At 52.3% G+C, this 23488-nt stretch overlaps 1 non-coding gene across 1 annotated transcript in view; it reads left to right on the top strand.

The window, feature by feature from the left end:
* Positions 1–21338, top strand: part of LOC115847465 (uncharacterized) — a 33360-nt gene extending 12022 nt beyond the window's left edge. Inside the window, exons 3-5 of the transcript XR_009563308.1 lie at positions 18206–18274; positions 20876–20941; positions 21106–21338. This is a non-coding gene — a transcript (uncharacterized protein). The remainder of the gene's footprint in view (positions 1–18205; positions 18275–20875; positions 20942–21105) is intronic.
* The last annotated feature ends 2150 nt before the right edge of the window (positions 21339–23488 follow it).

The following is a 23488-nucleotide window of genomic DNA, read 5'->3' as shown; positions in this document are numbered from 1 at the left end:
GCCCCTGCCGCCTACCCTCCTCAGGTCTTCAGGAGGCCCCTCTCTGGGGTGTTTGCTCCTTCAGCGTCAGGGTTGCAGGGGCGGCCACCCACCAGCCAGTGCCCTTGCCTGAAAGGAACAAGGATACCCCTTATCAGAGGACGCTGGGGTGCCCTTTGGCCAGAGCCCTGGCCTTTGTTGGTCCTGACTGGGCTGCCGGGCTCCTGGCTTTGAGGATGAGCCTGGGCTGTTGCTGGGCCCTTAGAAGCCTCAGGCTGAGGCTGTTGAGATTTTCCAGGCCTCAGAGAGTCTGTCCTTCAGCTGCTAGGCTGCCATTATCTCTGCTATGCTTACCTGGCTTTCAGAGAGGAGCTCTAGGCTCCAAGAGCAAGAGGGGTCACCTTCCCTTTCCAGCGCATCAAGACCCCATCAGCAAAAGAATGGGTCTGGAAGGAAATTGTCGAGAGTCCCCGCTGACCGTTGGCCCCCACCTCTAGCCTCGCACGTGGAAAAGGAGCTATTTAGGGGTAGGTGGAAATCCGGGGTTCACACAGTGACCAAGACTGAAGGGACAGCCCTGGGGCCACCTGTGACCACTTCCAGCTGCACGAGGCTTTCAGCCTGCAAAATGCTCCCTCCCGTAACTTAAGGCACACTCAAAACCACTGCCAGGGATAGGAATGGCTTCCTTGCTTACTGAGGCTCAAAGAGGCTCTGCGACGCACCCCGGTCAACCCCTGCTGAGTGTCAGAGGCCAGCTTGAACCCTGGGCTGTTCACGCTCAATCCAGCTGTCTCCTGAGCTCGGGCAGCAGTCGGCTGGATGACCACAAAACGGAGCTCACGTCGTCACAGACATCACAAAAACCCCTGTTCCCTCTCCTGGCCTTGCTCGTTTCCAAGAAATACGAGGGGCTGGGGAGAGGCCACATCTGGGAACCAGATGGCACTACCGTGGGAGATGGCTGAGGTCGGGGCCCCATGCAAGCACACCCACCCACACCTACGCTGGTTTTTTCTGGAGGGGCTTCTTTGCCCACAGCTCCCCTTCCTCAGCTCTCTCACCCTTGTGCATGTCCTATAGCTTGTGTTCTCCTTGGGCTCCAGGGCCCTAGGGTTTCCAGCATATGTTTGGGAAGAACTGAGAAGACACCCGCCCTGGAGTCCAGCAGACATGTGTTTGAATCTCCCCCCTTGCACTTTCTAGCTGTGTGATCTTGAGCTGGTGGCTTCACCTCTCTGAACCTTGGCTTGTTTGTGAAGGTCAAACGAGGTAGATGTCAAGTGCAAGCACAGTTGCTGCACATTGTAAGTCCACAATAAGTGGCTGCAGCTTCCATTATGAGCACGGGGCTGGGCCCACAGCAAAAGGCACAGGCTTGGGAGCACGAGAAGCAGGAAGGATGAGGGCAAAGGTCCGAAGAGGCATCTAGGGAAGATGTGGAAGCTGGGGTGGGAGCTGCCGTGTGGGGCCCCTTTCCATGCCCCCTCCGTTGTGAGGCTCCTCTGGGTCTCCATTCCCAGAGCGCCCTCCCACCCCCTTGACAGCCCAGCTGAGTTCACCAGCCTCACACGCTCCCCACTTCCTCCCCAGGGAAGGTCGCTGCTGGGGACTTTTGAGCAAGCCCTGGGAACACAGTCTGAGGCTGTCACAAGATGATGCAGGAGGAAGGGAAGAGAGGGAGAGAAAAGGGGCCTAGACCCCGGCCAGCGACCTACAGTTCCTACAATTCCAAGCCCAACCTCGAGCAGCTCGGTGTCTGGGAGGGTGGGGGTTAGAGACCAGGATCCCCAAGACTCCCCATCACCCTGACCTTCCAATGTGAACAGACTGGGATAACAGTGACAGTGGTAACAGCTCCCAGCTACCCAGCTTACACCGGGACATGCCGTAATCCTACCAATGGCCAATACATGTTACAGCTAACACGCTGGATGCCTCCGATGTGCTCCACACTTGCTAAGTGCTTCTTTTACACGGGGTTTCTTATTTTATCCTCACAGTCACTTGTGAGTTAGGAACCACTCTTAACCCTGTTTTGCAGATGAGGAAACCGAGGCTCTCAGGAGTTACAGCAGTCCCTCAGGGTCACTTAGTTCGTGCCTGTGGGGATCACGATTGGCTCCGGGCAGCCCAGCATGCATTTTTCAGGCTCCCCTGTAGGACCAGACTATTTATGGCACCCTTTTTGCAGAGCGACAGCCGGAGTCAGCATCTCATGACATTCTGTCAAGTGTGTATTATGGAAAGCGGCCTTATGGAAAGGGAGCTGTGAGTAGGGAGAGCATTTTCAGTGTAAGCGGAGGCTGTGTGCACCCTGGCAATGGGCGTCCCCGGAAACAAGGGACTTCTCACAGCATTTCTCCCTTGTATGCTGTCTGTTTGAAGAAACTATCATGATAAAGGAGTTAGTTTTCCCTTCTGTCCTGTCCACTTTGCAAAGAACTGAGACCCCCAGGGTTCCAGTTTGCTGGGCTGGGTGATGCTTTCTGGGTAATGCAAATGTTGGTTTCTTCTGGAAGGTGTTGGATGGAAGAGCAGCAGGTTAGGGACCAGGTCTCCTGTAGGCATGCTGTGTGACTGTAGACAAGTGCCTTCCCCTCTCTGGGCCTCACCATGATGTGGTGGAGAGAAGACTGGACTCCATGGTGTCCACAGTCTCAGATAAAGGGGGATGGTTTGACTCCATCCCATCCCCCTGCATGAAGGAATGCATAGCTCTCCATGGAGTGAAAGGCACCGGGCATCAAGGGTTAAGGCTGGAGCTCCCCTGCTGCCTCTCACTCCCCTTGTTCCCATCTCACCCTCACTGCCCAGCCCAAGGCAGGCCCCAGGGACCCACACCTTGGGATTTTGTGCAGCAGGACATGCAGTCTCAGAGCATTAGTGCTGAAGGCACCCTAGTTGCGTTCCCATTGTTCGGATGAGGAAACTGAGACACGGAGAGGAGAGGCAACAAGCTCAAAGTGATGCAGCTGGTCAGAGGCCCAGCTGGGACTGACCCCTTCCACTCACGGAAGGATCCTAATCGGTCAGATCTTAACAAAGGTCCCTGGGAGGAAGGCGGGAGAGAAAAGGGCCTTTGAGTTCCTTTGGCTTGAAGATGGAATAATCATGACTTCCTTTTCTAAATATCTTTTGGCCCTTCCTAGAACCAGATGGCGGATGTTTGGAATTTATGTTGTAAATAGTGTTTAAGAAAAGAGTGTGTGTGGGGGGTGCAGATATGTTACTTTTCCAACCACCTAAAACAAGATCTGAGGGAGGGAAGTTAGGGAGGGGAGCTGACTGAGGAGATTTGGGGCGAAGGGAGAAGTGAGGGGGGAGAAAGAGGGGAGGAGAGGGAGAGAAAAAAGGAAGGGGGATTGATGGAGTGAGAGTGAGAACAGGACAAAGACAAAGAGATGAGGAGGGAGGGAAGAGACAGCAATGGGCGAAGAGGGAGGAAGACTGAGGGAAGGTGGGTGAGGGAGATGGGGAGGGGGCTCTCCCGGTGCGGGCTCAGATGGGCTCCATCTTGAGTTCAGGAGCAAACCCTTGAGTTTTCTAAAAATAGCTCAGCCTTTCCCCCAGTGGGGCTGGCAGCAGGGACCGAGAGAGGCACGCTTGCCCTTTTATGGTAAGAAAAATCCAGATCCTCCAGGGGAGCTGGGCTGGAGCCTGTAGTTCTCGATGAAGCCTGGCCCCGGGGTCTGGGGTGGGACAGGGCTGGATGGAGACTGTGACTTGGTGGGGTTTCCTGGCCTAGGTAGACCCACCCTCTGTGCAGAAAGGGCTGAGGTTGCCACGCTGGAAAACCCTGGGGTCCTGGGGTGCAAGGGCTCCTAGAGACATCTGGTCCACCCCATCACCCTGTTTGATAGAAGAAACTGAGTCCCAGAGAGGGGCAGAGATTGTGGGCTCCCCATGTAGGGGTTTGAAATGTCAAGGTAAGTCAGACTCTAGGTTCACATGAGGATGGCTTACATGCCCATTATTCTGGAGGACAGTGTGGTCTGAGTGTCAGGAGACCTAAGGCCCACTCGGAGTTTACATGTGACTTGCTGTGTGACCTTGAGCAATCTGCGGAACTTCTCTGATCTCAGATCGATCACTGGAGTGATCATAAGGGCCTTCCCAGCTTTTTGCCTCTCAGGGAATTCCAAGGCTGGAAAGCAAAGGTGGGGCATAGAGGATGCCGCTCCCAGTCAGAGGGGAATCTGCAGGCTGCTGTTTCTTCCTGTGCCTGACCTACTTCCTGTTCTGAAGCAAAAGCTAAGATGGACTGAGAAAGAGAGGAGGAGACTGAGGCAGATTATGGATGAAATCTCTGACTGTCCAAGCTGGTTGGGTCCAGCCCCTCACTGGGCACACTGAGGCCAGAGAGGACCTCATCTCAGGTCAAGTTAAGGTCATGTGGTGAATTGGGACAGAGCCAGGAAAAGAACCAAGGGCTTCCCCTCCCAGCCTTGAGCTCTTTCCTCTGTAGGAGGCCTCCCATCTGCAGCAGCTGACAACTTTGGGGACCACGTCTGGCCAGGAAAAGCACCTTCCTGGGCAGAGCTGCCAGAACTGAAGATACGCCATTATCCTCTGACTACCTCTTAGAGACAGTTATGTCCTGGCAGGGTAACTGCCTCTTCTCTGTCTCCCTCCTTTGGCTGTAAGGACCACACCACAGTCTCCATCTAGAAGGCAGGGAAGGGGCAAAGAAGGATGCACAGGACTGGGTGGCCACTCTGGCAGTCTGATCTTGGGCAAGTCTCTCCCCATCATTGGCCTCAGGTCCTGCATCTGTAACACGAGGAGGTGGCTTTGATGAGCTTAAAGGTCCCTTTCAGCTCTAACAGGACTTGGTTGTTATGAGTTTCAACACCAGGAGTGTTTATTAAACATCTACCAGGATCACCAGGGTGAAGAGATGGATTTAGTAGTACTCTGTAGCTTTACAGTCCATTAAGGCCGGGACCTAGTGCCCAAGGTTCTTGGAAGCTCCAATCCTGATATCCACTGTCTATTCTGGGAAACTTGGCTGACTCTCTAACCCCAACTTGAACCCAGAGCTAATGTAACTCTAGTCTTGGGTGTCCAGGAATGCCTGCTGGTCTGATCGATGATCATGCCCATCACCCACCACCCTGCCCAGGTTTCGTTATCCCCTTGACTTTGCCCTCCCCTCCACCCTCTCCCATGTGGTGTCCACCTCCCCAGGCCCATCTGGGTCCTTTCCTTCTCTTCCCAGCACCCCCATCTCTCCACACTGGTCTTCCTGTGATTCTGCCCAATGAGGACACTTGCTTTGGTCTTCCAGCTTCCTGTGACCACCTCTCCCACCGCTGGGGGAAAGGAGGAACAGGAAAGAAAGGGGGACAAAAACAAAGCATGTTGTTCTAAACTGGAATCTTCCCTGTGATCCTCCTGGAATTTCCATGCAGACTCTGTGGGGCATGTGAACAGGGTTCCCCGGGACGCTGGCCCCCCTGCCTCATTCCTGCTCGGTGGAATATTCCCCCAGGGACCTGGTGTCACAACCAGGCTCCAGGTGTCTCTGGTCAGGCCTGGTGCTCCCTGGGAAGGGCAGAATGCAGCAGTGGAAGGGTGGAAGGGGTGGAAGGAAGTGGGAGGGAGGGAGGTCCCTAGAGGCCCCTGTGTGAAATCAGGGCAGAACTGATGTCATGCCTAGCTGGGAATCTGACATCCAGGCAGCCGGGGGGCTCAACCCTGTAAGATTGTCCCAGGGCAGCTAAGCTGTGATGTGAAGTCCCAGGCTGGTGGTGGGAAAGGCCATGAGGCCCAACCTCCTCTAATGCTGAACTTCTCTCTAGAATGTCCCTGCTAAACTTGCATACCTCTGGTGATGGGAAGCTCACTGCTTCACAATCACCTAGTCTCTCTTTGGACAGGCTATCGAAGTCTCCTTCTGAATATCCCGCTGACCTTTACCTCTCTGGGGCTGCAAGCCCTGTCCTTTTGGGCTACAAAGAACAAGTTCCTGATCCCCAGAAAGCTCTTCAAATCTTAAAGTTGATGGCTGCAGCCCTCAGCCTTACTACCCCTCCTAATCTCACCCCAAGGTCTCCTGTCCCATTATTTGACATCTCAGAGTCAACAATGCCCAAATTCCCAATTCTCTCCCTGCACTGAGGCTCTTGGCCTGATGGTGTTTTGGGGGAGGGTACAGATTTCCCTCCCAGAGGCAGATGTCAAGGAGCACTTCTTCCATCTTCTGGGGCTTTGGTTTCTGGCGATCAAAGCCATTCTGCAACCAGGCTGTTGCCACTTTGCCAGCCTCAAACCTTACAGGGCTTCTCGACCTGCTCTCGGTTCAAACAGCCAAGTGGGCTTGTTTGCTCTTCTCCTGAAAATGTCTTTCCTCCTCCCTACCTTCGTACACAGAACTCTCCACCTGGAATGCCTTTTCCTCTCTTCTCCGTCTATCCAAAGTGTGCCCCTGCTACTCTGACCACCCCTACCCCAGGTTTTCCTTCCCTGAGAGTCTGGGCATCCGTTGTCATACATGGGATAACCAGAGCTGTCCTCCTTCCATCCCAAATCATGGAGCATCTCGGCCTGAAGTGCCCAAAGGGACTGATGAACTTACTTCTCTGTTGGCTATAGAGCCAGGGCTAGAGTCTTAGCCTGTTTCTTTCCCTTTCTCCCCATCTTGTTCAGCTTATCTCGTCAGATGCCTTCAGACTCAGTGGGGTTGTTGGGTGACATGTCTGAGGTCCGGCAGGCTCCAGGCAGACTGACCAGTGGCCTCTGAGCCCAGCAACCCAGCCAGGGTGGTGTCGTGGCCACTACGGATGGCCTCCCTAGGCGGCGGCCTCCCTCTGAACACTTCACCCCATCCCTGTTTCTCTGAAGGAGGAGGAGGGTATGGGGCAAAAGCTAGTGGCAGCTGAGCAGTGTCCCTGTTAAGTTTGCAGGGCCCAGTGTGTTTTCCATCTCCCTTGGTGCATGGCTTGGGTCCGAGGAGGACCTTAGAGGAGGTGACCTATGCTTGTGGCTGGTTTGGGCTCTCGGGAATGTGCAAGAGTGAGGCTGCTTCTTCCAGAAATGGACTAGCTGACTACCCCATCCTCAAATAACTGATGAGCTGTGACAGTCAAGGGCAGCCCAGGACTGAACAGGCCCCCAGGGGTACTCAGCCCACAGTAAGGTGTGCTCACTGGTGAGAACTGTCTGCATTTTTGCCCCTGAGCAGGCGTGGGGATGGGAGTTGGGGGGGCTCTGTTTATATCTTACCATAACAATGCCTAACCTAGAAGGAGGCATCGTGCTTCAAATGGCCCCCTTCCTAAATGCCAAGAATTTTCCTATTAGACGGGTAGAACCAGAAGTAGCTTTTGCTCACAGACTCAGGGGGGCAGTGCTAGAGTATATGTGCATGGGTTCTGGAGTCATCCAGACCTGGGTTTGAGCCACAGCTGAGCCTCTTACAAGCTGTGTGACTTTGGGCAAATGACTAAACCTCTCTGAGCCTCTGAGTTCCCAGAGGGTTAATGTTATTTACCTCAGAGAGTGCTGGATGGAGCGTTGGCCGCTTGGGAAGACTTGATATATGACGATTGTTATTTCTGAAGGAGCAAGGGCAGCTTATCCCCCTAGGTGGAAGGTAGAGTTGGGGTCCAGTACGGCACCTCCTCCCCGCAAAAAAACTGCCTTTTGGCAGTTATTTTTTATTCAGTACCTACTATGTGTCAGTCACTGTTCTAAGGACCTCATGAGTTTTAACTCATTTAATCCAGACAATGCAATAATCTAACGAGGCAGGTACTCTTATCATGCCCAAGGTCACACAGCTGATATTAGGCAGATCTGGGATTCAAACCCAGGCAGCCTGACTCCCCTCTGGCACCTTTAACAACCAGCCTGCTGCATCTTAGCCCCACTCTAGCAGTGCTCTGACCCGCCTGGTCCCCTCATCACCTGGGCACTAGGATTCATGCAGCCCATACTGGAAAGGCCCCTGGCTCCAGAGTCAGCCTCTGTTTTCTCATCCAAACGAAAAGGGGCCTGATGAGTGGGTGATCCATGGGCCACGAGAGTGGGTGACTCATGCTGTGCATTTCTGTTTTGAATTGGAGAAAAGGTTTCTGGTGGTGAAGCACTGTCACCAACAAGCCTCTTTTGCAAGAGGGGAGGGGGCCGGCCTCTGCGGGCTCTCACCATGTGTGGTGAAGCCCCATGGGGCCAGGACTGTCTAGACAGGCCTTTAGGAGGTGGCAGACACTGTGGGCTCTTTCCTCCGAATTCCTGCAGACCATCACAGGCAACCTCTCCTTGGCCCGTGGCCACTGCATACTGCTGGGCTGGGGGAGGGCCACGTAGGCTGTGCCCATCCCCACCCCAGGGCCTGCAGGCTACCCTGCGACTTGGTGCATGTAGGGCAAATTTCTAGATACCCATGTGGACAGTAGTGTTGCAGCATTTCTGTTTCTTCCTTACGTTCTTAATTATACAAATTCAATAAGAACAGAGTAAAATGTGTAACATGTATACTTTAAGAATTCAGATAATTTCAAGTGTTGTCAAGGAGGGGAGTGCTCACGTTCTGCTGGTGGAAGTTGTGACGTGCTTTGGCCACTCTGGAAAATAATCTGCTTTCCTGTGAGGTTGACAGGTGTGCATGCCAGAACCTAGCAGTCCCTCTCTAGATATGAACCCCAGACAAACTCTGGCTCATGTGCCCCAGGAGATATGGACAAAAAGGGTCATAATAACCATAATTGGAAAAAATCTTTATCACAATTCTTTGCACGACCCCATGGCCCTGAGTCCCAGGGACTGTTTAGTTGGGAAATCACTATTGAGGCAGGGCCCAGGCATAGCCTGGAGATGAGGACCTCAGAGGCCACCTCCCCTAACTCTCAAGGCTCACACAGGGAATCAGACACAGCCCCGAGGGTCAGTGGCGGCACCAGGCCTGGAACTGGTATTCCTCGGGGCTATATGTGTCAGCTCTTCCCTGGAACAAGCCAGCCTGGGAAAGGGCTGACTTTGCCCCAGGAGCTGCCATGTGGATCCTAGGGACAAGTGACAAGCAAACTCCTTTCTGTCCTGGGGCAGTGGTGGGGCTCAAGGAAGAGCAATAGCCTTGGAACTAGAAGACTTGGGTTCAAGCTCTGGTGTGGTCACCCGTTTAGCCTTGGTCTCCTCTACGAAGTGGGATCCCTCATCATTGTGCTCAGAGGTGCCCTGGTGGGCAGGCTACAAGCATGCATTTTGTAGACTGAGTTCAAATCCCGTCTGCCACTTCCTAGCCATGTGACCTTGGGTAAGCTCCAGTGGTTTCTTTCCCTATAAATTAGGATGATGTAATGATGCTGATTCCTTCCTCAGGGTAATCCTGGGAGGATTAAATGATAATGCAAGAGATTCAGCCAAGTACCTGGCAGGGGGGAAATCCCCCATACAAATTCATGAGGTACTTTGGAAGGTCCCTAGGAGTTGTGGGGTGTGGTGTCCAAGGAGCAAGGCAGGAGGTAGGAGACCACTGGGGACAGAGGAGCTGGGGCAGCCGGCACACATACGCTGTCCAGGTTTAATAGTTCACGAGCTGTGTGACCTTATGCAAGCTGCTTAACCTCTCTGTGCCTCAGTTTCCTCATCCGTACAATGGGGATAATAGTTGTACCTACCTCACAGGGTTGTTCTGAAGATTAAGTGAAGTAATTTGTATAAAGGTCTTAGGCCTGTACTGTCATCATCACAGTGTAATTCTCCTATCCGCACCACCTTACAGAGGCCTGGGCTGGGCAGAGACTTGTTCTGTTCCAGCTCTGCCATCAGCTCTCCAGGTGACCTAGAGCAGTGTTCTCTTTTTGTGGGTTCAGTTACCTCAGCTGTGTTTGTGAGGGTACCAGGCTGCTTGACAGCCCAGTATTCTCAAAACTCCATGTGCTCAGGATTCCCTGGAGAGCTTGTAATGGAGCTTCCTGGGCCCCACTCAGGATTCCCTGTCAGTTGATGAGCATGCAGTGCTTCAGACACCGCACTTTGAGACACGTTGCCCACAAAATGCCCTATAAATGCAGGAAAGGAGACTTCATCTAGCCCATTAAGCATCTCAAGCTGACCCTTCTTCTGTGCCCCTTAACCTCTGACCTCTGAACTCACCTGTCCTGCCTCTTTCCAGACCCTGTTCTCTCTTAGGCAACTCAGGGTGCTCCCTGGCCGGGTCTCATTCCCACTTCCCTATAAACACAGCTAAGGTCATCTTGCCTCACAAGAGGAGTAGGGCCTAATTGTAATGAATATCAGCCCCGTTTATCCTGCTCTTCGGTACCTGTGTCCCTCACTCCTCATGACAGCCAAGCGAGGTCGGAACCAAGACCATACCTATTCTATAGAGGAGGAAGCTGAGGCTCAGAGATGGCAAGTGACTTCCCCAGGGTCACTTGTTTTGTAAGTAAAAAAGCCAGAATGGGACCCAGGCAATTGGATTGGGTTCCAGAGTCTGTTTTTGGACTCTTATGGCCTCAGGTCTTGCATAACCAAAAGTGGGGAGGTGAGGGTGCTGGGCAGGCTGGTGCTGGAGGACTGTGTCCATTCTGGGCCCCAGATGTGGCCACAGCATATGCAGAAGAGCCACGTTGCCTGCACGTCTGCCGGCTGTGACCCAGGCCTCTGCTCTACCCAGCCCTGCCTCCCACGTTCCCCACTGCAAGTCCCCTGCCTTCCTCTGAGTCCCCTGGCCCCACCACTTCATCCCCCTGACCCGCTCTGCTGTCTTTTCTGTCCCCGTCTTTCCAAGGTCTTGAGCCCCTAGTACACTGAATTTAGAGACCAGCCCCAGCCCCAGCCCCAGCCCCACCCGAGGCTGCCTCAGGGCCAGGCTCATCCTGAGGTCTCAGGGCTGTGAGCCGACCCTTCCCTTGGCCAAGCCTGCAGTCAGACACTACAGCTCCCTTCTATCACCCGAGGCTCAACCTCCCAAAGCTCCCCCGGCTCTGGGTCTGCTTGGCCCCTAAGCCTGTTGTCAAATGGCAGACTCAGCTCAGGGCCTCCTGGGGAAACTTCCCAACATGAGCTGCCCTCTCGGCTCAAACGGGGCTCAGAAGCCACATCCTGCATGGAGACCATGTTGTCCGATGGCCTCACAGTACAGATGGGAAACTGCAGCCCAGAGAGGGTAGGGCATCTGCCCAAAGCCACAGGGCCAGGTAGTGAGAGGCAGAGCTGAGGCTGGAGCCTGCGCCCCCAGCCAGTGTGCCCTTTCCACGGCTGCGTCCCAGCCCCGGCCTCCCTGCCTCTCTGCCTGTCTGCTGGAACCTGAGCTGACATCGCTTCTCCAACATCTTTGCTTCTTGAAACCATTATTTGAAAACAGTTTTCCTTGCCAGGAGCCCCAGGCTCTTAGAGCTGAGAAATCAAACCTCATAGACAAGGAATAAGCACTGTCTACCGCGAAGCCAGCAAGACGGGCCCAGACTCAGGTGACGCTCAGGCGGTGGGACAGTGACGCTGTCCCCTTCCGCTGCTCCCACCCCCCCATTTAACCACAGCCACAAGGAGTCCTCAAAGCCAACAGGACCACAGATCCTGTACCTCGGTCAGAGCAGGATGGGCGCTTAGAGATCATCCGGTTCAGCCCCTGCACGGATGAGGAAACTGAGGCCCAGAGTGGGTTAGCAGGAGAGCAAGGACCAGCCCCTGGACACAGCATCCCCCCGGGGAGGATACCACAGAGCGCGCCCCCCCCCCACCTCCGACCCCGCCATTGACTCGCAGACCCCTGTTTGCCATTGGTTCTTACCTCTCCTGGGGTCTGGTCCAAGTGTGGCTCCTTGTGGCCTGGAGACGTGGGCCAGCCCGTTTCGGGGATGGTTTCTCAACTAACTTGACTGGGCCTTTGGCACCCCTCACTGCCACTGCCACTGCCACAGGGGCACTTTTAAACAGTTGGCACTGGGCCCCCCTCCCCTTAGCCCCTTGCCCGCCGCTCCCTGGCTGCAAAGGCCCCTCTGCCTTTTACCTTATATGAGCTGAAGAGGCGAGCCTGGTGTTGGGGCGAGGCGGGTGCTGAGTCCTCTGAGGGCCCCCATTGGCCCAGGCGCCTGCCACGTGACTGCCTCGCCTTGACCTGCCCCTGGTGCCGACTGTTGCTTTTACCCCCTAAGGAAGGAGTGGTTGACAATTTTCATATTTCTTCTAAATTTGGAGATTTCAGACAATGCTGGGAGACTTGGCTCCAGCTGCCAGAGGCCCATGTGGAAGTCATTAAGCTGAAGAAGGGGGGCCGGGGGAGAGAGGGAGGCAGGGAGAGGAGGGGGAGGAAGGGGGTAGGGGCCGGAGTTCTGAGGGTTGCCAGTTGTCAGCCTGGGAACATGAGCAAACTCCCTGGGAGCAAGCTGTGTGTGAGAATTTCCTCCCTCTTCCCTGGCCCCTGTGTCCCAGGACGGGAGTGGGAGTTCTGAGATTTTTTTTCTGGGAACCCCCAGCGGGGCCGACGCCAGTCCTGGCTCCTGGGGTCCAGAAGGTGGTGGGAATGGCAGGGGATGGGGGACCATGAGGAAGGAAATCCTCTCTCCAGAAAGCTGGGACCCTTGGATGCCAACCCCATCATTGTGCAAAGAAGGCTGGGGCCCCAGAGGGCTTGCGCCTGTCACACAGGGGGCTGCGACGGGGCAGGAGAGGGAATCCAGGGACTCACCACTGGGGCTCCCTTTCCCCTGAAGTCCTAGTCCTGAGAAACGCCTGTCTCTTGCCCTTTCTCATTATGCTCTGGCCACGTTGGCCTCCTATAGGGTCCTTAGTGTTTTTTCATGCCTCTGGGCCTTTGCAGTTGCAGTCCTCTCCACCAGATGTGCCCTCTACCCAGAGCTTCCCATAGCTGGCTTCTCCTCCTGCTTCTGGTCTCAGCTCAAAAGTCACCTCTGGGGGCTTCCCTGGTGGCACAGTGGTTGAGAGTCCGCCTGCCGATGCAGGGGACACGGGTTCGTGCCCCGGTCCGGGAAGATCCCACATCCGCGAAGCGGCTGGGCCCGTGAGCCATGGCCGCTGAGCCTGGGCGTCCAGAGCCTGTGCTCCGCAACGGGAAAGGCCACAACAGTGAGAGGCCCGCGTACCTCAAAAAAAAATAAAGAAAAGTCACCTCTGGGAGACGCTTACTTGGCCGCCACATTATTCTCTGTTGCTGTCCCTGCTTGTTGCCCTCCAGGACTGTGCCTATATTTTACATATCTACTGATGTACTTGCTTGTTGTCTAGCTCATTGTGGAGAGCACAACTCCCCCTGGGGAGGGTATGAGTCCCCAGGCCTCCTGCAGTGCCTGTGAGGGATAGCCGGGAAGATGTCTGTGAACGGCGGCTGTGGGCATAGGAGTGGCCGCTGAGGCTGGAGGAGGGCTCCTCCCAGTGGCCTTGTTGCTCAGAGCTTCCCTTCTGTGGCCAGGCTGGCTGGACCCCAGCTACCTTCATTCACGTTCTCATCCACAGTCCCCTGGACCTCTGGTCCACATGGGACTGCTTCCCTCTCTCTCCCCTCCCTCAGCGCAGGATTCCCTCCAGCACACGGCCTCAGACCATCCTGTACGGGGCAGCTCCAGGGGTGTGGGGTGCTGAACCCTACACCGTCCCTGACCTTAAGAGGCTCCCAGTCTAGTAGGAGGAGCTTCACCCTGACTTTGTTCCTTCTGAGGAAAGAATTCCCTTGTCGGGAGGCCTGTGTGTTTGTTCCTGCCTTTGCTGTTTCTTAGCTGTGAGGTCTGGGCACAGTTCTTCAACTGCTGCTCTGAGCCTCACTTTACTCCTCTGTGAAATGGGAAACATAGGGCCTGCCTTTTGGTGTTGCCCCTGCAGTCCTAGGGGATGGGTCAAATATGGAGCCAGACTGTGCTCAGTACTGCCTCTGCTGCTTCCCACGGGGAGTGGGGATGGGAACTGTATTTAACATCTGTGAACCTCACTTTCCTCCTCTGTAAAATGGGGCCAGAAAGGGCCCCCACCTCCCAGGATTGCTGTGAAGACGAAGCGAGACCATGCTTACGAAGCGGTTAGCCCTGTGCAGCTCCAGAGTAAGTGCTCAGTAAATGGCAGGTATTTATTTTAAGGGTTATGACATCACACCTGGCACACAGCAGGCTTGCCATTCATGTCATCCCCTTCCCTCCTGAACCTAGAAGATGGATACCATTCACAAGCGCACCCCTGGGTTGTAAGATCATGGTAGGGAAGGCTTGTAACCCCCGCTCCCCGCTCCTGTTCAGTGTTCTGGTTTGACACTCCAAAGCACCACCAGCAGATCCCAGGGTGAAGATAAAGCCAGCCCAACGGAACCATCGAAATTATGGAAAGTCCACTTTGGAGGCTGTGAAACTTGTTATGCTTCTATTACTTGTGCTACTGTAGCATCAGAGATATTACATCAAGACAGAAAAGAAAACAGAAAAGTGACCAGTATGAGTTATGGAAAGGCCCACCATTTCAACACCCAAGAACTCTGTGCCTGGCCAAGCATGAGTTGGCCACCCCTGTGAGCCAACAGTCTCCGTTATCGTAAGGTCTGTTACCAGAGGCGAGAACAAGGAACAGAAGCAACCTGCAGGCAGGTCCTGGGAGGGGAGGTGTCCTGGCACCAAAATGTCTCAGAAGGCTGACTAAAGGGCAGCCATATGTGACTCAGTGTCCATATATCTGTCTCAAACATTTTTGAAGCCATTTCTCTTTCCTCCCGTGCCCTCTCCTGGGAGTTACTAGTGCTTTACGTCTATTAACCATTGTGTGAAGTGGCTTTTCTTTCCACACTGTGGCAAGGCAGCCGTGAAATCCCTCTGCTCCCAGAGGAAACAGGTCAGTGAGACTCTGGCTTTGTATGTGTGAATAAGACATCTTAGGAGGTGAGGGGAGCTTCTTGTTAAGGGCTGGGTATGAGAGTGTGTTTGATGAGTTCTGTGTCCTCAGAGGGTGTGTGCAGTCAGGGACAAGGGAATCCCTAGCAGGAGGGTGAGGGTCCTGAAGACCAGGAGACTCAGGGGGCCGGGCAGAGCTGCTCCACCTCTACAGGTGATCGATGAAGAGGTTGAGCTGATACGGTTAGAACCTTCAGGAAGGTGGCATTTAGAGCTATGCAGGAAGGACTTTTTTGAGTCAGTGGATTAACTCAAGGATGAGATGGGCTGATGGGCTGTCTTGGTAAAGTGATGAGTTCTGTGATGCTAGAGGAATGCAAACAGGCTGATGACAACTTGGCGGGTCCCTTCCAGCCCTGAGGTCCTATGAGCTTTATCTCACACTTCATGTTCTCACCTCCAACCTGTCCCTAACCCCCAGCCCTGACTTCGTGCTAATTCGACCCGAAAGGCACAGCTCAGAGGTGATCATTCGGAAGATATGATTTGAAAAGTGCTGTTAAAAAATCAAGCTCCAGGGTTTCCCTGGCGGCGCAGTGGTTAAGAATCCGCCTGCCAATGCAGGGGACACGGGTTCGAGACCTGGTCCGGGAAGATCCCACATGCCACGGAGCAACTAAGCCCGTGCGCCACAACTACTGAGACTGTGCTCTAGAGCCCGCGAGCCACAACTACTGAGCCCACGTGCCACAACTACTGAAGCCCGGGCATCTAGAGCCCATGTTCCGCAACAAGAGAAGCCACTGCAATAAGAAGCCCGCACACCACAATGAAGAGTAGCCCCCCGTTTGCCACAACCAGAGAAAGCCCGCGCACAGCAACGAAGACCCAATGCAGCCAAAAATAAAAATAAATAAAATTACTTTTTAAAAAAGACTTAAAAACAAAATCAAGCTCCATGTGTTTTCTTTGATGAGCATAAGACGTTTTTGTTTCATTGACAGAGTTTGATTCTGAGAGGTAAGTAAGAGACAATTAGTGAAGAAGTACTTATAATTGTCATCAAATCAATTTTTCAAAGCTTAATTGTACCCTTGAAAATAGTTAAAATGGGGGCTTCCCTGGTGGCACAGTGGTTAAGAATCTGCCTGCCAACGCAAGGGGCACGGGTTTGAGCCCTGGCCTGGGTAGATCCCACATGCCGCGGAGCAGCTAAGCCTGTGTGCCACAACTACTGAGCCCATGTGCCACAGCTACTGAAGCCTGCGTGCCTAGAGCCCGTGTTCCGCAACAAGAGAAGCCACCGCAACGAGAAGCCCGCACGCCGCAACGAAGAGTAACCCCCGCTCACCGCAGCTAGAGAAAGCCCGCGCACAGCAATGAAGACCCAACGCAGCCAAAAATAAAAACAAATAAATTAATTAATTAAAAAAATAGTTAAAATGTTCGGTTTTATGTTATGCATATTTTTACCATAACAAAATAAATGATGTGTCTGTGTGTAGGGGTAATTGTGGATGTAGTAAGGTGCCCTGCTGGAGGTTAAGTTTGTGTTTTGTCTGTCCTTTAGTCCACTGCACGGACAGATCAGGACAGAAGGTCATTATGAACTGCCTGAAGGGAGTATTTCTGGGAAAGGCAGGGAGAGGGATGTAACAAACCTTTTGTGCTGATTGCCAGGGAAAAGTGGTTGTAGGGGAGGGACAATGGTGTGGCACAGCCCTCAAAAATTCTGTGACTCCCTGGTATACAAATGCTGATAGGAAGTGGGACAGGTTCGCCCTTGTTGAAGGGCCCTGGGCGGTTAGCTTGGAGCCCTTCCCTGGTCTAGGGAGAATATTAGCTTTCACCTCTGTGGCCCCTTTGGGAGTTGTGAACATGACCCACAGTTTGGGATATGACTCACCAAGACCAGCTTCTGCTTGGACGTTCATATCCTTCTATCATTGTCAGCACACTGATATAGCACCAGATGGGACTCAACACTGACCCCACCCCCAAGACACCTGTAAGGACTAGGGGGACCCCTGGGTGCATAAGAGGAAGATGGTAAGAACCTTGGGGAGAGTGGCTACATTGCAGGTCTGACTTCCTGCCCTTACAGGCATATGGGCCTTGAACATTTGAAGTCTGAGGACCAATTGAGCTGCAGTAATCGCACCCTGAATGGTGCCAACGAACACCCTGTAACATGTGTGAGTGTGCGTGTGGTTGCACATGTGCGTGAAAATGCACTGTTAGCCGTTTGCAAGAATGTGGGAATTTGGGTGATTTTGCCTTAATTCATTGTAGTTTCCTGGTTTTGATTTTTTCCTGATTTACATTGAGGTAATGAGCTTAACTAAAGGGGCTGAGTTATAGTCTATACTATAGTTATATATACAGTTATTGTATATAATATTACAGACTTCTATTTTTACTTCTAATTTCTATTTTTTATTTGTGTTAAGGGCATCTAATACATTCGTATTATAGTACTTTACAAAATTTATAAAGATTTATTTTAAAAAATACCTTACTTAAAATATATTTATTTAAATAACCATGGAGATCAAGCCAGCTCCTATTCCATTTTTCCCCAGGGAGGGGGACACTAATCCTGACTGCTATTGCAGGGGGCTCAGTTGTTCATAGAACCCAAGAGTTATGTGGTCCTTGTCTCACCTGCTTGCCACAGAGCAAATTGATGCACTGCCCAGATATGAAACGTTATGGTAACAGGGTGGGGTTATTGGAGATAATTTCCAAATGGGAGCAACCTGGTTGATGGGATTAGGGAAAATTAATAGCCCCCTCCAGGCCTCAGCTTAAGTTGACTTTGCTCATCCCTCTCTCCCCTTTGCTGCTGAGGTCCCCTCCCTGCTACCCACCCCCACCCCATCCGTGTCTGCCCATCTGACACTCCTCAGCAGCCCTGAGGACTGCAGGCTGACTCCAGGCCTTCGTAAACCACCCCGGCACTGTTAAACAAATCCTATAATTAGAAGCCAGGTTTCCTAAACGAAGTGAAAAATGTAACATTACCCTTTGTTTGTTCACTGGATGCTCAACGCATGTCCCATGACCCAGAGGAGCTGTGACTTTGGGTTTCCAAGAAGCCTTAATAAGGTAATGTTTATAAAGTTCTTAACTTTACAACTCTGTCGGAGTACAACTCTGTGAAATGAGGACAAGCCATAATTCTGAGAGATCTGCCCCCTCCTCACCCAGTGGTAGAGAATGTTATCTCCTTACGTGATGTGCAGAAAGCCCCAAGATTGGGATTAAAGGAAGTGGGCTCTGGCCCCAGCTCTGACACTGAATTGCTGTGTGACATTGTAGCAGTCCCTTTCCCTCTCTGGACTTGTGTTTCCCCATCTGTAAAAGAGAAGACATGATGAGACTTGCTTGTTCTAAATGTCTCTTCCAACTCTGACATTCTACAGTTTGATTTCTGTGTCTCTCTACCATAGGGTTGTATCTCAAGCCAGGATTCTTCTCCAGATTTGACCTCCCTTCCCTGGACTCCTCAGAAGGACTTGGTAATGTATCTTGAACTGGATAAATTGCTTGGGGTTGGCAAGACACACGGATGTATCCTTTTGTGCCTCAGCTCTGAACGCTTAGGGCCTCTCTCATGAGATAAAATGCATAAAAATAATGTGAAAATGACTTGCAGAAAAAAAAAGAACTCTTCGAAGGAATTCAAACTGGTCAACATGAGGAACAGTGGAAAGGAGCACTGTTCTGTCTGGAGATGGTAGGTATTATTAAGTTAACATAATACTATGTTAACATTATACATAATAACTGACATTTATTGAATTCTTTCTATGAACCAGACTCTGGGCTAAGGGTTTACATTCATCCTTTTGGTTAACCTCACAGAAAATCTGTGAGGTAGGTACTTTGTCATGATCTTCACTTTATAGATAAAAAAACTGACAATCTTTTTAGATGAAAGAATTTGCCTGAAGGAAATAAGTGGTTGGAGCTAAGACTCCAGAACCCATGATTGACTGCTGTAAATCCACTGCCTACATACCTCTGATTCCATTATGGTGCTTGTGGAAGAAAGTATCGTGATAAAGCTTCTGTCATTCTGTGTCGTTGAGTGATTCTGATGAGCATAGCGGCCTACACAGGACTTGTAATGTAGGTGAGAAAGACGCCTTTGCTGGCCTAAGCCGCCAAGAGGATTGTTTGTTAATGCAGCACAACTTGGCCCATCCTGACTGATACTACTTGTCATAGGCAAAGGGAGAAGCTTTGTTCTTTATATTCTCAAAAGGAAATTTGTCGTCAGCAGATGGAAGGAGCAGGGAGGTAGACATTTAAAACAAGTAGAGACTAATAAGAACCTTGGGAGCATGTGATAGGGCTATCACTGAGACGCCAGCAAAATGATCTGTAGGGTCCCACTGAGCCTGTGATTCTGAGAATTGGTCTAAAAAACAAGATTTGTAAGTGATTCTGGAATGACAGAGTCAGAGCTGGCTCTGTGGTTGAGATAATGAGGTAGAATGCAAAGGAATCCCAATATGGAAGACAAAAAATTATGGACATAGCTATGTGATTGCTTGATTGAAGAGCCAAACAGTTCCAGTTTTTTCCAAGAGCACACTGCTGGTGGAGAGGGAGATTGGGGTCACCCCGACCCTTGAACTTTCTCCAGAGCTGACTCAGAAAACATATCCCTTGCGCACTGAGCCCTCTCGCCAGACACATTTCCCTCTAATGTAAGTTTGTCCGTAGAGCACAGCCAGGCCATATCAGAAATGATTTGGTTGGCCTTTGGCTCTGTGTCCACTGCCTAATGACAGGGTGCCCACTTCTAACCACGGCCTACTTCCAATGCTCATTCCCTAACTGGGAAAAAGGTTAGGGTGGGGTTGGGGTCAAGAGTGGTCTCAGAGGCCCAGCCTTTCATCTCAAGCTCTGCCCCCTTTTCCTCACTATATGAATATGGGCAGGTTATTTCCCTTCCCTGAGCCTCAATTTTGTCTTCTGTGAAAATCTGATATTCACGTGGGATTGATGCCGGGAGTAAATAAAGTCACGGATATAAATGTGCTTTGTAAACTGTAGAGTGCTATGAGTGTAAGAGGGATATCACTGTTAACACTAGGCAACTACTTGCAGCATCTGCCTGGGTCCTAGGGCTGGACCACCTCTGTCTCCCAGGGCCAGAAACCTTGACTCTGTCTTCTAACAGTAGAACGATGATCGAGGCTTCTTTGTTGGGAACCAGACTTTGGAAATGGTCAGATTCCATGCTAGCCACTTCTTCCTCCTTCTCCACAAATATACAATATTTATGAGAACCGACCTTCCAATGGAAATTTGGCAAGATTTCACATTCTGGAGACATTGTACCTTCCTCCACATGCCCCGAGGGCTGAGGTCATGGGCTTCCCAGGAAATGAGGGAGTTCCCACGGATACAGGGGGTACAGGGGACTGAGAGGAGAGGGGCCCAGCAAGAGCCCTAAGTCACAGGCTGGTCCTAAAATGTTGGTACTGTTACCTCCACCATCCTCTGTAAGAACATGAGCTCAGAAACTGTTGTTTTGTTTTTTTTAATTAAAAAAACACTTTTTTAAAAAAATTAATCTTTTTGGCTGCATTGGGTCTTCGTTGCTGCACATGGACTTTCTCTAGTTGCGGTGAGCGGGGGCTACTCTTGGTTGCGGTGTGCGTGCTTCTCATTGCGGTGGCTCCTCCTGTTGCGGAGCACGGGCCCTAAGCTCACGGGCTTCAGTAGTTGCGGCGCGTGGGCTCAGTAGTTGCAGCATGCAGGCTCTAGGGTGTACAGGTTTCAGTAGTTGTGGCTCGCGGGCTCTAGAGCGCAGGCTCAGTAGTTGTGGCGCACGGGCTTAGTTGCTCTGTGGCATGTGGGATCTTAGTTCCCCGACCAGGGATTGAACCCATGTCCCCTGCATTGGTACGTGGCTTTGTAACCACTGGACCACCAGGGAAGTCCCTGTATTTGATAAATGAAGGGAATAAACCCTTCTCAAGACCTCCCAAGGCTCTTCATTGCCCCTACTTTGAAGACCACAGCTCCTAGAAACTTACAGAGCCTCTCAGACAAGATATTTAAACCACCACCTGGGGCAGCTTCTCAATATTGTCTCCCAACAGGTTCAGGCCAGAGACAAGCTTCTGCAGGGAGGCCTGGGTTGAGGTTCACTGCAGCTCTAAGAGCCTGTAAGTTTTTAAAGAGGCTGTTTTCCAGTGGGGGAGGCAGGGTGGGGATGGAGGCCTTGGCTGTGGCCATAAGGGCTCCTTGCTGACATGTGAGGTGATGCGTCTTGGAGTCGCTGCCTGTCCCCCAAGTGAGTAGCCTCAGGGTTTCTTTGTTCTCTCCGCAGGTCCTGCTCTGGTCGCAGTGGGGGCCCAGGCTCCTGAGCCAGGCGCTGAGAAGCACGTGTGAATAAGGCATGTCCGCTGCCTGCAAGAAGCTTCCACCTGGTGACTCTTCAAAAAAAAACCAGTAAAACAAAACATGCACGTGCAAGACCGTAGCCGCAAATTCGCAGTCACGCAGATATACACCAAAACCAGCACAATAAAAACAGCGCTATCTGAGCCAATAGCTGAAGCCAATATGTAAGTCAGCCTTTGGTAAGTACCATCCGTTATTAGCTGTGTTGGGGGAGCAGGCCTTTGAACCCAAGCTGCAGGGGAAGTGTCCCCCCTCCCAGGACTCCTCTCCCATAAACAGCCAGGAGACACCACCCCCTTTTCCCCTCATCCTCCACAGCACAAGCTCTTCTTCCTCCGGGGTCTGGGCTCTGGGGGTCTGAAGAGAACATTTCTCATGTTGTACCCTTTTCCTGCTTCCGCTGGAGGACGGGGCTTCCCACCCAAAATAGATGCAGACCCACCCAGCAAGAGGAGGGGCTGACAGCTTGTGGGGGAAGATCAGAACTCTGGATCTTGTAAGTTCAGACGTCCTGTAAACTCTGACCAGAGTATAAACATCCCCCGGGACTGAGGGGAGGATGTGTTGGTGGGCAGGGGGCCCGGCGCCTCCATCTGCCCTGGGGACAGGCTGTTTATTCCACATCCCTCACGGGCCCCCTTGGGCTCCTTCCTGTCTAGGTCTGGGCAAGTAGAGGCAGGCAGGACAGCCCCACATGGGGCCTGAGGCCTTGGACGTAAGATTCGACCTCTCAGGGCTGGAAGGGAACTTTCGAAGCTCGCCAGGCTCAACTCTCTCTTCTTTTTGCATCTCCCTCACAGCTGGTCTTCTGGCCTCTGCTAAAACATCTTGGCTAACGGGGAGCTCAGGGCAGTCCATTCTATTACTGGCACTCTGGCAGCTGGAAAGTGTTCGAAAAAAGTTGTTCTAGAATTGTTCAGTGTGAGCTGATTGAGCACAGCTAACAATAATGTGTACAATGAGGTAATAGCAGGGCCATTCCCTGAGCCCACACTGTGCCAGGTGCTTTATGTGCATTATCCCATTAAATTCTCCTTCCTCTCGAGGAGGACACATAGGCTCAGAAAGTTAGGCCACCTGCCCAAGGTGACCCAGCAGTTTTGTGGAGGGGCTGGGGTTCAGTTGCTTTAGTTCAGAGTGTGTGCTTTATATATTAGCCTATACTGGTTTTTCACAATCCAAAAGCAAAAATAGCACACGTAACACAAAAACACCGTACAACAAACACAGTCACACACAAACCAACCACATTACAATAAAAGCAGCCCAAACTGGCCAAATCTTAAGTACCCTTTGTATGCCAGGAAAATCATAATTTTTATGATAAGGCCACTTTAACAACCCTAGGAGGAAACTGAGGCTCATTGAAGTTAGGAAGAATGGATGTGGCCACATTAGAAGGGGCAGAGCACGTGTCCAAGCATCACTTCTGAAGTCTGCAGTCTCCCTCTACACCATAGTGCATGATAGGAGGGCACTGTAGCATAACGAAAGAGAAAACTTGTATCATTATTATTATTATGTTCAACATCGAGAGCTTTAAAAAGCGGGATGTGCATCCTCAGAGATGAATGATCTCCCTACACTGGACGTGTCTAGCAAAGATGCTTTAGAAGAGGTTCCTACACAAGATATTCCCCAGCGTCAATCCGCGACCCAGAGACACAAACTTGGTGTTCTCGAGGCTGGATGCTGGGTGGCAGGGAGGCCTCGGACACCCAGCCCCAGAGCACAAGCCCACCCATTGCAGTCCTCCTCAACTCGCATTTCCTTGACTGCTCCCCTGGGGGAGGAGGTGTTGGCACCTGGCCTGGGCAGAGGGTCATGTGGATGCGGCGGACCCTCTGCACATCCAGTGGCCGCCCATTCACCCAGGCCTTGCCCTTTTTGAGAACTGGGAGCTCTCTGGCTGGGTCTGTTCCCACCAACAGCGTTCCCATCCAGGGAGCTTAAAATAGTGCCTCTTGGCTGGGGCTCTGGAGTGAGCAGTGAGGGAGGCATTTGTGCAAATATGGGCCTGGGAGAAGGACTCCTACCCCAAGGGGGTGGGGGTGGGGTGGGGTGGGCAGTGCGGCAGGAGAGCCAAGACCTCCAGTGGAGGATGCGCCCTCCTGGCCACAGCCCCCCTCCATATAGCAGTAGAGGCGCCTGCTAGTCTCCTCCTGCCTCCCCGACCTTACTGGGTCCACTTGGGCAAATCTCTACACCGAATCCCGCAGGCCTTCCTGGCCCAGCCGAGGCTCCAGGGTGGGCCCACTGGGAACAGGGACCTCTACGTTCTTCTGCTGGTTCTATCCTTTTCCCCACCT

This window comes from Globicephala melas, chromosome 3 (genome assembly GCF_963455315.2).
Source record: "Globicephala melas chromosome 3, mGloMel1.2, whole genome shotgun sequence".
Lineage (NCBI taxonomy): Eukaryota > Metazoa > Chordata > Mammalia > Artiodactyla > Delphinidae > Globicephala > Globicephala melas.
The sequence above is the reverse complement of the archived record's forward strand: the minus strand, read 5'-3'. Positions and strand labels throughout refer to the sequence as shown.